This window comes from Ovis canadensis, chromosome X (genome assembly GCF_042477335.2).
Source record: "Ovis canadensis isolate MfBH-ARS-UI-01 breed Bighorn chromosome X, ARS-UI_OviCan_v2, whole genome shotgun sequence".
Taxonomy (NCBI): Eukaryota; Metazoa; Chordata; class Mammalia; order Artiodactyla; family Bovidae; genus Ovis; species Ovis canadensis.
The window spans coordinates 85,022,057-85,040,414 of NC_091727.1; the positions used below are offsets into that span (position 1 = coordinate 85,022,057).

The following is an 18,358-nucleotide window of genomic DNA, read 5'->3' on the forward strand; positions in this document are numbered from 1 at the left end:
AAATAGTTCAACTGGAATTCCATCACCTCCACTAGCTTTGTTCATAGTGATGCTTTCTAAGGCCCAGTTGACTTCACATTCCAGGATGTCTGGCTCTAGGTGAGTGACCACACCATCGTGATTATCTGGGTCATGAAGATCTTTTTGGTACAGTTCTTCTGTGTATTCTTGCCACCTCTTCTTAATATCTTCTGCTTCTGTTAGGTCCCTACCATTTCTGTCCTTTATCGAGCCCATCTTTGCATGAAACATTCCCTTGGTATCTCTAATTTTCTTGAAGAGATCTCTAGTCTTTCCCATTCTGTTGTTTTCCTCTATTTCTTTGCATTGATCACTGAGGAGGGCTTTCTCATCTCTTCTTGCTATTTCTTGGAACTCTGCATTCAGATGGGTATATCTTTCCTTTTCTCCTTTGCTTTTCGCTTCTCTTCTTTTCAAAACTATTTGTAAGGCCTCCTCAGACAGCAATTTTGCATTTTTGCATTTCTTTTCCATGGGGATGGTCTTGATCCCTGTCTCCTCTACAATGTCATGAACCTCAGTCCATAGTTCATCAGGCACTCTATCTATCAGATCTAGTCCCTTAAATCTATTTCTCACTTCCACTGTATAATCATAAGGGATTTGATTTAGGTCATACCTGAATGGTCTAGTGGTTTTCCCTACTTTCTTCAATTTAAGTCTGAATTTGGCAATAACAAGCTCATGATCTGAGCCACAGTCATCTCGTGGTCTTGTTTTCGCTGACTGTATAGAGCTTCTCCATCTTTGGCTGCAAAGAATATAATCAATCTGATTTTGGTGTTGACCATCTGGTGATGTCCATGTGTAGAGTCTTCTCTTGTGTTGTTGGAAGAGGGTGTTTGCTATGACCAGTGCGTTCTCTTGGCAAAATTCTATTAGCCTTTGCCCTGCTTCATTCCATATTCCAAGGCCAAATTTGCCTGTTACTCCAGGTGTTTCTTGACTTCCTACTTTTGCATTCCAGTCCTAATTATTGTACCATGTTAGTTACGTATTATTCTGTATGATTTTGCTACTTATCATTTCTGTTCCTATAACATACTTATATTGCATCACCGTGTTATCTGGTATGCTCACATACCATGGTTTTCTGCATATGACATAATCACATCTATTGTTTTAATGAGGTTGTATTTTCCCATGTTAGAGAAGTAAGTTTATATAACAAATTTATTTCTTTTTATGGTTTCCCATTGTTACTGTCAGTTTCTCTGTCGTATCCTTCTGCTTTCAGCATGTATTTTAAACTTATTTGTTTGTGCATTAAAAACTCCCATGAGCAAATGTACTCCAATCTCTTGAAACTACCTGCTGGTCTCCACTGACACAGTCACTTCACATACACTTCAGCTGTGGCCACAGTATCACTCTCTGGCCTAAGTGTGCCCAAATCAGCTGCCACTTTTGTTCCCTCTTGCCTGGTTGGGGAACAGATGCCTGAGGGTGGCCCACAGGCAGAGGTGGGGCCAAAACCAAAGCTGAGCCCCAGGGGCAGTGTGGCTAAAGAACAGGAATGAAAACCTCTCTGTGTAGCTGCACAAGCCATGGATTAAATATCCACAGTTGGCTTGGTAAATCTTGGCATCTGTGGGATATCTGAATAGAAAATGAGTGTTCCCACAACAGAGACTGGTCTAGATTTAGCAGCAGTGGACTATGGGGACAAGTACATGAAGGAGTTGGGCCAGGAAGGACTCTAAGCTGCCCCACAGTGCCCACAGTGGATCCAGAGATGTACCTGGAGGAATTGGAGAGCCTCCTGGGGAGATATGGTATGGCTAAGGCTCACTGTGGGAGCCAGGACACTGATAGTGGAGGCCCCAGGAACATATCCTTATTACTATTATTCTATTTCTGTTTGTTTCATTTTGTTCAGTTATTATCATTTTTAATTTTTATTTTACTTTTTTGTTTTCTTGTTTGTGTTCTTTGTTTTTTTTTGAATCATTTTTATGCATTTGTTTCATATTTTCTTCAATTTTTTTAGACTACTTTTTGATTTGCTTTTTTCCCCTGATTTATGACTGTTAGTTTAGTCTTTATTGATTGTTTTTATTTCTGAGTTCTTTTTTCTCTTGTTTTTTTTGTTTGTTTGTTTGTTTGTTTGTTTTCTTATTTCTTTGTCTGTTTGGGTTTGATTTTCTTTCTATCATTTTCTTGGTTTGGTTCTTGGATTTTTGTTTCTCTGTTTACTTTTCCTTCTTTTTTCTCTGGCCATGCTTGTGGGCTTGTGGGCTCTCACTTCCCCAGCCAGGGGTTGAGCCTGTGCCTCTGTGGTGGGAATACTGAGTCAAGGACCCTCTACCAGAGAATTTCCAGGCCAAGGGAGTATTAATCAGCATGTACTCCCCTGGAGTTATCCATTTCAACACTAAGACTTGGCTCCACTCAACTGCCTGCAGGCTCCAGAGCTGGACACCTCACACCAAACAAGCAGCAAGATAGGAACACAACCCCACCCATTAGCACATACTCAGTTCACAAACCCCACAAAACACACCACCTGATACAGCCTGGTGCATCAAAGGGAAAAGACTCAGTTTGACCCACCAGAGCACAGGCAGTAGTCTCTCCTACCAGAAGCCTCTGCAAGTCAGTGGATCAACTTCACCCACTGGGAGCAGAGACCAGAAACAAGAGGAAATACAACCCTACAGCCTGGGGAAAGGAAACCATAAACACAGTATTTTAGACAAAATGAGATGACAGAGAAATATGTTGCAGATGAAGAAGCAAGGTAAAACCCCACAAGACCAAATAAATTAAGAGGAAATAGGCAATCTACCAGAAAAAGAATTCAGAGTAATGATAGTAAAGATGATCCAAGATCTCAGAAATAGAATGTAGGCACACATTGAAAGGATACAAGAAATATTTAACAAGGACCTAGGAAAACTAAAGAACAAATGAACACAGATGAACAATATAGTAACTGAAATGAAAAATGCACTGGAGGGACTCAAAAGGAGAATAAATGAGGCAGAAGAATGGATAATGAGCTGGAGGATAGAATGGTGGAAATAGCTGTTGAAGAGCAGAATAAAGATAAAAGAATGAAAAGAAAGGAGCACAGTCTCAGAGACCTTTGGGACAACATTATATGCACCTCAATCCATAAGGCAAATGCTGACAGCCATAAAAGGAGAAATCAACAGTAACACAATAATAGTGGAGGACTTTAACAACCCACTTACAGCAATGGATAGATCATCCAGACAGAAAATTAATAAGGAAACACAAGCCTTAAATGACACATTAGACCAGATAGACTTAATTGATATTTATAGGGCATTCCATTTGAAACCAGCAGAATACATTTTCATCTCAAGTGTACATGGAACATTCTCTAGGATAGATTACATCTTGGGTCGCAAATCAAGCCTCAGCAAATTTGAGAAAATTGAAATTGTATTAAGCATCTTTTCCAACCACAACATTTTGAGGTTAGATATCAATTATAGGGGGAAAAAAAACCGTGTAAAAAACCCCACAAACTCATGGAGGCTAAACATTATGCTACTAAATAAGCAAGAGATCACTGAAGAAATCATAGAAGAAATTAAAAAAAAATACCTAGAAACAAAGGACAATGAAAACACGACCCAAAACCTGTTGTTGTATAGTTGCTCAGTCATGTCCCACTCTTTGTGACCCTATGGTCTGCAGGATGCCAGGCCTCCCTCTCCTTCACTGTCTCCTAACTCATGTCGATGGGAGTCGATGATGCCATCTAATCATCTTATCCTCTGTTGCCCCCTTCTCCTCCTGCCCTCAATCTTTCCCAACATTAGAGTCCTTTCCAGTGAATCAGCTCTTCACATCAGGTGGCCAAAGTCTTAGAGGTTCAACTTGAGCATCAGTCCTTCCAATGAATATTCAGGGTTGATTTCCTTTAGGATTGACTGGTTGTATCTCCTTTCTGTCTAAGGGACTCTCAAGGGTCTTCTCCAACACCAGTTTAAAAGCATCAGTTCTGCAGCACTCAACCTTCTTTATGGTCCAACTTTCACACCCGTACATCACTCCTGGAAAACCCATAGCTTTGACTATATGGACCTTTGTCAGCAATGTGATGTCCCTGCTTGTCCCTATATGTTATCTAGGTTCATCATAGCTTTTCTCCCAAAGAGCAAGTGTCTTTTAATTTAATGGCTGCAGTCACTGTCTACAGTGATTTTGAAGCTCTAGAAAGTAACGTCTGTCACTTTTTCCATATTTTCCCCTTCTATTTGCATGAAGTGATGAGACTGGAGGCCATGATCTTTGTTTTTTGAATGTGGAGCCAGCTTTTTTACTCTTCTCTTTCACCTTCATCAAGAGACTCTTTAGTTCCTCTTCACTTTCTGCCATTAGGGTGGTGTCATCTGTATATCTGAGGTTGTTGATATTTCTCCTGGCAACCTTGATTCCAGTGTGTGCCTCATCCAGCCATCATTTCACATGTTATACTCTGCATAGAAGTTAAATAAGCAAGGTGACCATATATAGCCTTGATGTACTCCTTTCCCAATTTTGAACCAATCCATTGTTCCATGTTTGGTTCTAACTTTTTCTTCTTAACCTACATCCAGGTTTCTCAGGACACAGGTAAGGGAGTCTGGTATTCTCTTCTCTTTAATAATTTTCCACAGTTTGTTGTGATCCACACAGTCAAAGGCTTTAGTGTAGTCAATGAAGCAGAAATAGATGTTTTTCTGCAATTCCCTTGCTTTCTCTATGATCCAACAAATGTTAGTAATTTGATTTCTGGTTCGTTTGCATATATGTCTGATAATTCAAAATCTGAAGTATGTGAGGTTTGCTTTCTGTTCTCATTGTTTCTTTTTTATAATTCCTAGACTCTGTTCTTGGTTTTCATTGTATATATACTAATCAGTTCCTCTGAAATATATTATTTGTGGTCATTTCACAAAACCAAATAGAAAGGTATTATTTTCTAGGGATATTTGTGTTTGTTTTTGTAATTCTATTTTTTTCCTTTAACTTTTCATTGGTTTATTGTTTTTATTTTATTTTCTTGAGATATTTTTCTGTTTTGCTTAATTAAAGGTGTTGAAGAATATTGGTTTATGAATTTATCTATCTGTTTAGCTTTGGGCACATCCCTCTCAAAAAAAAGTTTTATTCTGTAATTTTACCAGTTTATTTTCCTTGAGATGGTGCTTGAAAAGAAGTAGTATTATGTGTTATGTAGAGAACACATGTCAGTTTATGTTTATCAGTTGTATTAATTATAGTGTTTGAATTTGTTTTCATCTTTTTCAGCTTAGTCTGTTGCAAACTGAGTGGTGTGTTAGTTTACCCCAACAAGCCAATATCTTTTTCATTTATGTTTTACTTGTAAGTTCTTGTTTTATGTATTCTGTAGTAGTGTTATTGAAAGTAGAAAGTATTGGGAATTGTTGCTTCCAGTAGGGATGGGAAAGAATACCATCTATATACTTCAAAGAACAGTACAATATAAAATATATTATGTCACCATATACATTTTTGGCTAATTCAGCCTTTAGGTTTCTAAGTTGTAGTATTGATGTGACATTGGCTTGTCTTTCCCAACAGCTTTTGGGTCTATGTATTCTATTTTAAAGGATGGAACACGTGTTGTGTAATTTATCTCAATTCATTCTTAACAGCAATGTATATAACTAAATGTCCTTTAGACATTGAATTTTGTCTCTTTTCCATTAATTTTGACAATTATACTCCCCTTCCCTCACTGTTTTTTGTTGCTATCTACCTCTTTTAATGAGAAATTGAGAAGAGATATTTTGAACTGTGTTATTAGTCCAGAGCCAGAGAACCCCAAATTTTAGAGGTATCCATATAGAAGCCCCAGAGAAGGCAGTGGCATCCCACTCCAGTTTTCTTGCCTGGAGAATCCCAGGGACGGGGGAGCCTGGTGGGCTGCCGTCTATGGGGTCACACAGAGTCAGATATGACTGAAGTGACTTAGCATATAGAAGCCCCCAAAGGAGATGGATTAGAAATGGACATAGGTCTATTATAACTAGGATGGTAACATGGAATCCAAAGAATTTTAGAGGAGGAAATTGTGGTCATTGCTATCAAAAAGAAAAAAAAAAGAGAGAAAATGAAAAGAAAAAAAAAGAGAAAGAAAAGTTCAATCTAATGTATGCTAAGTGTGGGTTATATTTTTAATACCACCATTACTGATGATCACTGGCATAGTAGTACATAGTTTCAGTGAAATCATTAGGGAAGAAGGTAGAATGTATTGTAGTTGATAAAAGAATGAATAGAAGGTGAGTAATGTGGAGTTAACAATTACAAATTACTTGAGCTTGATTGATGAAGAAAGGAAAGAGGTAACTAGAAAAGAGCATATGAATAAAATCTTTTTTTTCAGATGGGAGAAGCTTGATTATATTTATAGTCTAAGAGAAAGGAATCATTAGAGAGGGGAAATCTAAGATACAGTCGAGTAGGAAAACTGATGGAAGGGAAAGGAGCTGATGAAACCAGGAGCTTATATTACTGGATTATCCTTAAAGTGAACAGGTTAACCTTGTTTTATGAAATAAATAGAAGAGAAAGTAAGGGTAAATATAAAAGTGAATATATTAAAAACATTTATTTGGTTGCATCAAGTCTTAGTTATGGCACACAGAATCTTCATTGTGTCATAAAGGATCTTTTGTTACAGTGCATGGACTTTCTAGTTGTGGTGCTCAGGCTTAGTTGCTCTGCAGCCTGTGGGATCTGAGTTTCCCAATGAGGGATCAAACTCATGTCCCTTGTATTGCAAGGCGAATTCTTAACCATTGGACCCCCAGAGATATTTCTTAAAGTAAATATTTTTGTAGTTTGGGTCAAGGTTAATGTCTAAAGTTAGGTTCCAAAGAAGCAGACTCAGATTAGGATTCATGTGAAAGTGGCTTATTAGGAAGTAGTCTCAGGAAAAACCAATGCAGAAGTGGAAAGTCAGGCAAGGAAGGGAAGGAGGCCAAGCAAGGATAATATGTCAAGCAAAGTATCATGGAGACAGTGTGGTTCTTACCTCAATGTTGTCCCCACCATGGGCTACAGTATTTGTATCTTTGTACCTATTAATCCTGGTTAAGGGCTACCCAGGCGTGGGGACTCAAATTCTCAGACACTTCTGATTCTCTGTTAGCACAGACAGAGGTGGGTTTCAGCAGCCTGGAGACAGCCATGAGACAAAGGAATGAAGACTCTGATGTTTGGAGAGAAGGCACAGCTGAGTCAGTATAGAAGAAACCGATAAAGGAATACAAGGGTATATGAGTGGAAGCACTGTTAGTATGTGCTGTGGATATTTTGTCTTTCCTGAGCATCTTGATTTTTTATTAAGAACCATTGTAAATTTCCTTGAATAGGCAATTTGAGATGAACGACAAAAGTTTAGAACAAATAGTTGAGAGAAGTAGTGGAGAGTGCTCTTGCTGTTGTTCAGTCACTAAGTCATGGGCACTCTTTGTGACCTCAGTGGAAAGTGTTGATTTATGACAAATCAAAAAATTGAATGGTTCTGGCATTGTTGTGGGTCTGCTTTGCATGACTAGAATTTTCTTCAGCAGCATTCTTTAGGATAAAACAGATTTTTTGCTTGATTGATCCAAGAAAATATTTCTGGGCAAATATGGTGGAAGGTCATGTATGCAAGGTTCTGGTGAAAGAGTAATTCAAGTGATTTACTCTTGGGTCCAGCCTTGAAATGAAAGGAAGTAGCATTTAAGCAAACCCAAGGGAATAGGAGACAATAGAAGGATCAACTGAAAGAAACACTAATTTCAAAGAGCAAGTGGAATAGAAGTAATAGTTTAAAAACTAGAATAACAAAAACAGAATTAAAGATACTGTGGTTTAAGCTTTTTCATGCAATTATGGAGCAGTTACATATAAGATACAGAAAATGTGGCTATGGATATAGATTGCTAAAGTGGAATACATAGATATATTATCAACACCAACAATGAAATACTGAAGATGATGGAAGGACATAAAAAGTGTGAGTTGAGCACTGGTTTTGAATGAATGTGAAGAGGCTTTAAGGAAGTCGATGTAAGAATAATGAGGGCAGAGGGTGATACAGATAAATGGTGTAAACCTCAAATGAGGAGTGTATGCACACAGAAGAGGAATAGTTTCAAAGTGGCATTAAAGAGATGAGATAATTCTGATCCTGTCTCTCAATTGCATAATGTGTGGGAATACGCACATGCTACACTTCAGAGGAAAGTTAATGAAGTAGTGTCTTTGACGTAAACCCAGTTTATTTCAGGCAGAGAGGAGACTTTTCTGTTAAGAGGCTGAGGACACAGGAACATTTGTTTCCCATAAAATGAAGGATTGAAAGGCATGAGGGAAAGGTTTTAGAAGGGTATGTTAGTCTTGAGAATATATCTCTGAGAGTGAAAGGATCCCTGAAGAGTGTGGGCATGAACACCAGAAAGCATTCACTCTTTTTTTTTTTCCAACAAATATTTTACTGAGTAGTTACCATATGCCAGGTACTGTTCTATGGCTCAGAAATAAAGTCCCCATTCTAATGAAACTTACATCTAGTGGGAGAAACAGAAAGTAAACAAGTAAATATTGTATATAATGTAATTTTGCTGCTGCTGCTAAGTCGCTTCAGTTGTGTCCTACTCTGTGTGACCCCAGAGACGGCAGCCCACCAGGCTCCCCCATCCCTGGGATTCTCCAGGCAAGAACACTGGAGTGGGTTGTCATTTCCTTCTCCAGTGCATGAAAGTGAAAAGTGAAAGTGAAGCTGCTCAGTTGTGTCCAACTCCTAGCGACCCCATGGAATGCAGCCTACCAGGCTCCTCTGTCCATGGGATTTGCCAGGCAAGAGTACTGGAGTGGGTTGCCATAGCATTCTCCTAATGTAATTTTAGGTAGTGCTATGTAAGAAAAATGCTACTTAGGGGATAGAAAGATATGAGGAAGGAGTATGCAGTTTTAGATAAGAATGATCAGGGAAAGTTTCTCTGAAGCAATGACACAGAACTAGAATCCTAAGGAAAGTAAAAGGGTGAACCAAAATGGTATTTGGAAGAAGAGCATTATGACAGAAGGGCAAAGCCCTTTAAGGCAGGAGCATGTGGTATGTTTTCAGGGAACAGTAGGAAGATCAGTTTCAGCTGATATGAGTGCTGGAGAGGAAAAGTAGAAAGAGTTGAGATTCAGGAGTAGCCAGTGGTCAAATCATGTAGATACTTATAGATCATGACAAGTACTTTGGATCCAATGAAAATCCACTGGAAAACTTGAGAATGGAGTGATATAATATACCTTATACTTTTTGAAAACTCACTCTAACTGTTGTGCGGATAATGGAGTGTAGAGTACAGGGAGAGGAAGGAGAGAAAGTTAAGAGGCCATTCATTGCCATCATGGTGATACGAGATGATGGTTTAGATAAACTTGTTGGCATTGGAGGTACTGAGAAGTGGTTAGAGTTTGAATATGTTTTGAAATCAATGGGTTAAGCAGATAGTTTGTATGGAAGAGGTAAATCAAGGTGTAGATATGGATTGGGTTTGGGTGGATTTGATATGAGTTATGTGAGAAAGAAGAATTTTTGGTTCTCACTTCATTGATTCCCTTTTAATCTGTTTTGTTCACTACTGTAGTCCCAGCACCTAGAACAATGCCTGGTAAGTAGATGAGGCTTCATAAATTCTGAATGAATGAATAATAAGAGTGGTTTAGGTGGAGTGATAGGTGAAAGTACTTGATTGGTATAAGGGGAATAAAAAAATGAGAATTAAACAGGTTGAGATAGTGATATCAAAAATTATTAAAATGAGTTACATAAATGGAAGCAGAGAAATTAGGAAAGAGTTGGAGGAATATGTCAGGACAAGTGAGGGCTTTATTTTTTTTTTTTATCACAGATGATAGTTACATCATTTTATATGCTGCAGGCAATGAGCCAGAGGATAGGGAAAAGCTAACAAGTATGGAAGAGAGAAGAAAATCACTAAGTAAAATCCTTGAGCAGGAGAAAGGGAATAAGATCCATGGCACATGCAGAAGGAATAGCATTAGATAAGACTAGATACCTCTGGTAACAAGGAAAGTGTAGAGTATATGGCAGAGATTTGGGTAGCTTTAATAATTGATATTATGAAGATAAAATCTTCTGATTGTTTCATTTTTACTGGAAAATAGGAAGCAAAGCCATCTGTTGAGAGTCTGGGAGAAGAGTTACTGGAGAATTAAGGAGAGGAGAGAAAGTAAAAAATAGTTGTTTCAGAGAGTGGGAGAATAAATTGGTTTGGCAAATGTAAAAGGATTTTGGAACATTTTGAAGTATGTTGAGAAAATTTACAGACAGACCAGTCAGGCATAATTATGGATTTTTCTCCAGCTATATTTATCTGCTCAGTTGCAAAGAGATGAATTTAACCAGGGCTTATGTTTTTTTCAGGCAGTCACAACAGAGTTAGAGAGAGGCAAGTGCACGGAGAGTTCATTGCAGACAATGATTATTATGATTTTAATTATGGTGTGTGTGCTTACTTCTGTCTGACTGTTTGTGATCCCATAGACTATAGGCTACCAGGCTCCTCCATCCATAGGATTTTCCAGGCAAGAATGCTCTAGTGGGTTGCCATTTCCTCCTCCAGGGGATCTTCTTGACCCAGCGATTGAACCCATGTCTCCTGAGCCTCCAGCATTGGCAGGCAGATTCTTTACCGCTGAGCCACCATGTAATTCAAGGAGAGTAAAAAAGAAAGTAAGGGCACCAAGGTGATGATGGGCGATTTAAAGGTGGCAAGATCAAGCGATCAGAGATAGGAGGATAGAAGAGTTGACAGTATGAAAGTACTACATGAAAAAAGTTGGAAACATATGATCAGATAGTTATTTGAGATCATAGATTTGTAATGAGAAGGTTTACATATGACCATGGGAATAAGTGGCTGGATTAGGGTGAAGCTGAGACTCATTGCAGGGCAAGAGATCAAGGAATCTATTTGTAGGCTTCAGTGACCAAGGATTACTCTATGTCAAATATAATGCTAAATTGTGTACATGAATTATGCCATTTAATTCTCATAAAACTCCCATATGCCAGTATTATCATTCAGTTCAGTTCAGTCACATCTGACTCTTTGCAACCCCATAGACTGCAGCATGCCAGGCTTCCCTGTGCATCACCAACTCCCAGAGTTGCTCAAACTCATGTCTATTGAGTCAGTGATGCCATCCAACCAGCTCATCCTGTGTCGTCCCCTTCTTCTCCTCCCTTCAATCTTTCCCAGCATCAAGGTCTTTTCAAATGAGTCAGTTCTTCGCATCAGGTGGGTAAAGCCTTGGAGTTTCAGCTTTAGCATCACTCCTTCCAATGAATATTCAGGACTGATTTCCTTTAGGACGGATTGGTTTGATTTCCTTACAGTCCAAGGGACTCTCAAGAGTCTTCTGCAACACAATAGTTCAAAAGCATCAATTCTTTGGTGCTCAGATTTCTTTATAGTCCAACTCTCACATCCATACATGACTACTGGCAAAACCATAGCTTTGACTAGATGGACATTTGTTGGCAGAATAATGACTCTGCTTTTTAATATGCTGTCTAGGTTAGAAATAGCTTTCCTTCCAAGGAGCAAGCATCTTTTCATTTCATGGCTGCAGTCACCATCTGCAGTGATTTTGAAGCCCCCCAAAATAAAGTCTCTGACTATTTCCATTCTTTCCCCATCTATTTGCCATTAAGTGATGGGACTGGATGCTGAATGTTGAATTTTAAGCCTACTTTTTCACTCTTCTCTTTCACTTTCATCAAGAGGCCCTTAAGTTCTACTTCTCTTTATGCCATAAGAGTGGTGTCATCTGTGTATCTGAAGTTATTGATATTTCTTCTGGCAATCTTGATTCCAGCTTGTGCTTCATCCAGCCTGCAATTTTGCATGATGTACTCTGCATATAAGTTAAATAAGCAGGATGACAGTATACAGCCTTGATGTACTCTCTTTCCCAGTTTGGAACCAGTCTGTTGTTCCATGTCCAGTTCTAACTGTTGCTTCTTGACCTGCATACAGGCTTCTCAGGAGGCAGATAAGGTGGTCTGGTACTTCCATCTCTTTAAGAATTATCCACAGTCTGTTGTGATCCACACAGTCAAAGGCTTTAGCATAGTCAATGAAGCAGGAGTAGATGTTTTTCTGGAACTCTCTTGCTTTTTCAATGATCCAACGGATGTTGGCAATTTGATCTCTGGTTCCTTTGCCTTTTCTAAGTCCAGCTTGAACATCTGGAAGTTCTTGGTTCACATACTGTTGAAATCTTGATTGGACATTTTTGAGCACTACTTTGCTAGCATGTGAGATGAGTGTAATTGTGTGGTAGTTTGAACAGTTTTTGGTATTGCCTTTCTTTGGGATTTAAATGAAAACTGACCTTTTCCAGTCATGTGGCCACTGGTGAGTTTTTCAAATTTGCTGGCGTATTGAGTGTAGCACTTTCACAGCATCATCTTTTAGGATTTAAAATAGCTCAACTGGAATTCCATCACCTCCACTAGCTTTGCTTGTTATGATGCTTCCTAAGGTCCACTTGACTTCATAATCCAGGATGTCTGGCTCTAGGTAAGCTATCACACCATCTTGGTTATCTGGGTCATCAAGATCTTTTTTGTATAGTTCTTCTGTGTATTCTTGCTACCTCCTCTGCTTCAGTTAGGTCCATACCATTTCTGTCCTTTATTGTGTCCATCTTTGCATGAAAATTATCATTTTTAACATTTTATAGATGAGAAATAATGTCAGATTTCTATGTGGTATGTCCAGAATTGGAACTAGAATGTTTCCTACTCCAAAACCTTTAATACTGACAGTGTCTTGAGACAGAGTAGAATTAGATGGCATAAAATGAAACTCCAGTGACAAATTGAGGCAAGAAAATGGCAGACTTGGCTTTGTAGTGTGTGGGTAGCAGCACTTGGGATACCTCTGTTCAGGTAAAGTTCTGGCAGATAGTGCCTGATAGCATCCAAGCAGAGGAGTTGGTAGGCAGACTGTTAGTATCTAATAGATTCCAAGGACTGAGGTAAAGGAATTTGGGGAATTCTAATAGAAGAATGTACTGTATCAGTGTCTTGTACATACTAAGTGCTCAAATGTTTGTGATTAAATGAATTTATATTTGGACAGGATATAGCAGCAGAGTCACCCTGGCAGCAGGTTTTTAGCCAGGCACTTCATGTATGTTCTGTGATTTAATTTTTAAAATTCTGATGAGTATTATTAATCACCAGTTTATGTTAAATAAGGAGGTCTTTAAAGCCTAACACGAGTAGTATTTGGTAGTTCCAAGTCATCTCTTAATTTAGTGGGTTCCAAAGCCCAACCTATACCCTATCCTTTATACTCTCTTACCTCATTGAGAGATGTGACTTTTTCAAAATAGCATTCATTAACTATTTATTAAGTATGCATTATTTCCAGGCAGTTTTCTATGCATTGAACATATATCTACAAATAAACCAAGCAAAATTCCTTGTTGCCATTGAGCTTTTATATTCTACTGGGGAAACAGCTGATAACAAAAAATATAAAATACATGCTAGAAGTGAACAATGCAAATAAATAGAGGAAAATAATAGAATGGGAAAGACTAGAGATCTCATCAAGAAAATTAGAGATACCAAGGAAACATTTCATGCAAAGATTTGCACAATTAAGGGCAGAAAAAATATGGACCTAACAGAAGCAGAAAATATTAAGAAGAAGAGGCAAGAATGTACAGAAGAAATATACAGAAAAGATCTTGGTGACCTTGATGGTCATAGATAACCATGATGGTATGATCAATTCATGCAAAGAGAAGGGGAAACAATGGAAACAGTGACAGACTTTATTTTCTTGGGTTCCAGAATCACTGCAGATGGTTACTGCAGCCATTAAATTAAAAAAACACTTGCTGTTTGGAAGAAAGGCTATGACAAACCTAGACAGTGTCTTAAAATACAGATATAACTTTGCCAATAAAGGTCTGTCTAGTCAAAGCTGTGGTTTTTCCAGTAGTCATGTATGGATATGAGAGTTGAGCCATAAAGAAGGCTGAGTGTTGAAGAATTGATGCTTTTGAACTCTGGTGCTGCAGAAGACTCTTGAGAGTCCCTTGGACTGCATGGAGATCAAACTAGTAAATCGTAAATGAAATCAACCTTGAATATTCATTGGAATGACTGATGATGAAGCTGAAGCTCTAGTATTTGACTGCCTGATGTGAAGAGCCAACTCATGGGAAAAGACCCTGATGCTGGGAAAGACTGAAGGAAGGAAGAGGAGGGGATAACAGAGGATAAGATGGTTGGATGGCATCTCCGACTCATGGACATAAGTTTGAGCAAACTCCAGGTGATAGTGAAGGACAGGGAAGCCTGGTGTGCTGCAGTCCATGGGGTTGCAAACCGTTGGACACGACTAAGTGACTGAATAACAACAGCAACAACAGTGCAAGAAGTGCAAAGGAGGAAAATTAAAGCTGCATAAGGAATATCTGGGGTGTGTAGAAGGATTTAATTTTTGTTTAGGGTATTCAGGGAGGGCCTCCATGAGAGACATGATGTTTGAATAAATATCTGAAGTGAGGAAATGAACAAACTATCTGGAAACTGGATGGAAGAATACTCCAGGTACAGGCAATATCATCTGCAAAGGCTCTAGAACTGAAGTATGCCAGGCATATCTAATGAGCTGCAAGGAGGCCATGTGGCTGAAATGGAGTGTGTAAGATAGGAGGGTGCAGAGATTAGCCAGTTACTTGGGGATAAGATCATGTAGGTTCTTTTAGCTCATAATAAGGATTTTGAAATGGGAATCAATTGGAGGATTTTGAACAGATGAGAGGCATGATCTGACCTAACACTTGATCATTTCACTGTCTGCTATTTAAAGAACAGACCACAGGGGACCAAGGGCAGAGGCAGCAAGAGCAGTTAAGAGGCTTGTACAATGATCTCAGCAAGAGATGATGAGCCAGAGTCGTAGCAGCAGAGGTGATGACCAGTGGTTTTGTTCTGAATATGTTGCCTTTTGAGTGGAATGCCCATGAGACTTGTTTATGGATTGAGTGTGGGTGTGAGAGCAAAAGTGGAATCAAGAATAACATCAGAGTGTTAACTCTGAACAAATGGAAAGGCGGAGTTACCATTATATGTGATGAAACAGATGAGAGGTGATCCAGGTCTGTGTGTGTGTGTGTGTGTGTGTGTGTGTGTGTGTGTGTGTGTGTAGGTGGATATCTGAACCTCAGATATAAACGTGTTAGCTTTAAGATGCTTCTTGGACATCAAAGTGCAGATATGGGTTACAGGAGAGTTGTAGGATGGAGATATTAATTTGTAAGTTACCAGCTAATGGAGATTTCCCTTTCATTAGTTCCTTGTAACTTCCTTTATCTCTGGAGAAGAGTGAATTGGTTGAATAACCATTTGCTAAATTTTGGCTGTGCAGTGTCATGTTATGGTGGCTTGGGCATGTGTCATGATTGTGTGTTCCTATACCATGGATAATACGTTTCTAACACCAAGATTATCTGAGCCTGCACAAGGGCTGTTGCTTCTTGTATTTTAGCCAGTCTGCACCTACCAAAGGGATCTGCCATTGTGGCCATGGTTATCTGAATACACCCAATGGTTTTAAGTTCATATGTCATTGGTGTTTAATTTGCTGTATTTATATGAGCATACACCATGGTTGTCTACTTTTGCAATGTGGACTGGCTTCTTTATACTAATTTTAAACAATTGTTATTATGTTTTACATTCTACTCAACATTGGAGAAGGAAATGGTGACCCACTCAAGTATTCTTGCTAGAAAAATCCCATGGGCTTGCAAAGAGTTGGACATGACTGAAGCGACTGAGCATGAGCTTGCAACATAGTTGTTTGAATATTCATGTCACTATATGATGTTCTTTTTCTATAATTTTCAGTGTATTTACCATGAATATGTGAATTATACTTGTTCACATGTTATAAATAATAATTTATTCACTGTGATCATCATTACTTGAAAGATATCTATTCTTCATTGTGACCACTTGCATCTATATCTTAACCTCTTTTACCCAGTGAAGAAAGAGTTCAGCATGTCTGCTTACTCTTGGACCATGGCTTCTGTTCCTACATTGTGGCAGTCTAGCATGACCATCTCCTCCTCAACCATGTCACTTAATTCCTGTATCATGGTTGCCATGATACACACATTGTGTGTGCACATATCACAGTAAGGAATAATATACCAAATGCTTCTTAACATTCATCATGATTATTTAAGTATATACCATAGGTGTTTCTAGCTTAATAGATGTTTTTTATTATGCTTGAAGGGTCTTTCTTGAAGTGTCACGGTTTTCAGTTTATGCACTGTGGTCACTTGAAAATTCAGCAAGGTTGGCAGAAGAATTTTAAACATCTGGCCTTCTACTGCCCTTATCTGCACTTGTTTGATGATCATCTGAGGTTGATCATTTACATGGATTTGTATCATTTACATGTACATGATCATATACATGGATTTATGTTCATTTAATGCTAATAACAGCTAATGTGCCATATTTCTCTGTACACGTATCAGAGTTGGGTCCTGTTTTACAGATATGTGCTATCTTGCTAAAGCTACCTGTTCCATGTTGTTTTTAATAAAAAAATTAATTCTGGTTAAAAACACATCAACAATCAATTTAATGTACAGTTTAATGTTACTAAGTATATTCACATTTTTGTACAGCACTCTAGTGGCATTCTTTTGATCACATGCAATGTCTTAATGAAATATGGACCAAGGACATCTTCTCTTGGTCAGTGTTTACTAGGCTTATTATGGTTTTCTGACATGTACCATGGCCAAATGGTTTTATATCATAAATGTTCACATGAATTATAATAATTTGTTTGCTAACAAGTGTTATAGGAGTTGGAGGGCACACTTTATGTCCAGCTTATTTTATATGTTATGAATGTCTTCTCATGCATAATGGTTATTTAAACATGTATTAATATCTTAGTCATGAGTTCATATAACATTTTTATCTTCTTATGCATCATAGTTTTCTCCTTCTAAATCATGGGCATTTGCTTCTGTGTCACTGGCATCTATGTTTAGTGTGAAGGTTAGCAGCTTGTTTACCATTATCATTTGAATGCAAACCATAGTTATATACTAGAATAGCATAGATGAGCGCACATTACTGGTATCTTTGCTCATGCAATATGGCCACCTTCTCCTAAATCCAGGATTGTTACTCAGATACTCATGTTTTTTTGAGTATGCATCATAGTTCTGTCCTATATTCCATGGATGATTTCTACAATTTGGACTTCATATCCTGTACCAACTCTCTTCTTCCTGTAGAGCATTTATCAATCATGATTATCTGAGCATTAATCTTTCTCATGTGATTTTCAAACTTTGGGTCCCCTGAAAGTTTGAACATATGTCAAAGTTATTGCCCATACTACAGGTGTTTCTCTTGCCTTAGAGTTGTCTCTTTATGCACTGTATTTTCTTCCTCATATGCTATGGTTTTCTTAACTGTACTGTTTTTGTTGATTTTTGTAAAATAGCCATCAACTCTTATACAGCTCATGAATCATGATCATCACAGCACTTATTAGGTTGAGCATTAGAAATTGATGTTTTATGAAAGAAAAATTGTTAAATATTGGCACATGTAAATGATGCAACTTAATATTGTGACTATTTCTATCTATGCTGTGGACATTTTCCCATGTCAGAAATCTGTCTTCTTGCATATCATAGTATTCTATGCCTGCACCAGATTTAAGAAGACAGTCTAAAGCAGAACCTGAGTGAGTGAGTGAAAGTTGCTCAGTCATATCTCACTCTTTGTGATCCCATGGACTGTAGCCTGTGAGGCGCCTCTGTCCATGGAATTCTCCAGGCCAGAATACTGGAGTGGGTACCTGATCCCTTCTCCAGGGGATCTTCCCAACCTAGGGATCGAACTCAGGTCTCCCGCATTGCAGGCAGATTCTTTACCAGCTGAGCCACCAGGGAAGCCCCAGTATGGAACCTAGTGGCTGCTTTGGGGCAAGGAGGGTGAGGATCAATTTAGAAAGACTTCTTTTCTTCATCTTCTCATCAATCAGAATATTTCTTCAGCATGTATCTGTTTTACATATTAGTAGTCTCTTGTATAAGCTTTCCTTGGGAAAAATGTTCCATATCCTTCTATGCCTTCTAAAAATTGAACCACATCTATGACTGAAAAAGAGTATGGTGCTGGGTGAGAATTAGGTCTTCTTCAGGTGGTCAATGTCTCAGATTCTTGGAGGCCATAAGGATACAAGCAAGTGCCTCTTTACAC

General features: G+C 38.4%; 1 protein-coding gene across 2 annotated transcripts in view; it reads left to right on the top strand.

The window, feature by feature from the left end:
• Window positions 1–18,358, top strand: part of GABRA3 (gamma-aminobutyric acid type A receptor subunit alpha3) — a 292,154-nt gene that overhangs the window by 83,329 nt on the left and 190,467 nt on the right. The window lies entirely within an intron of this gene.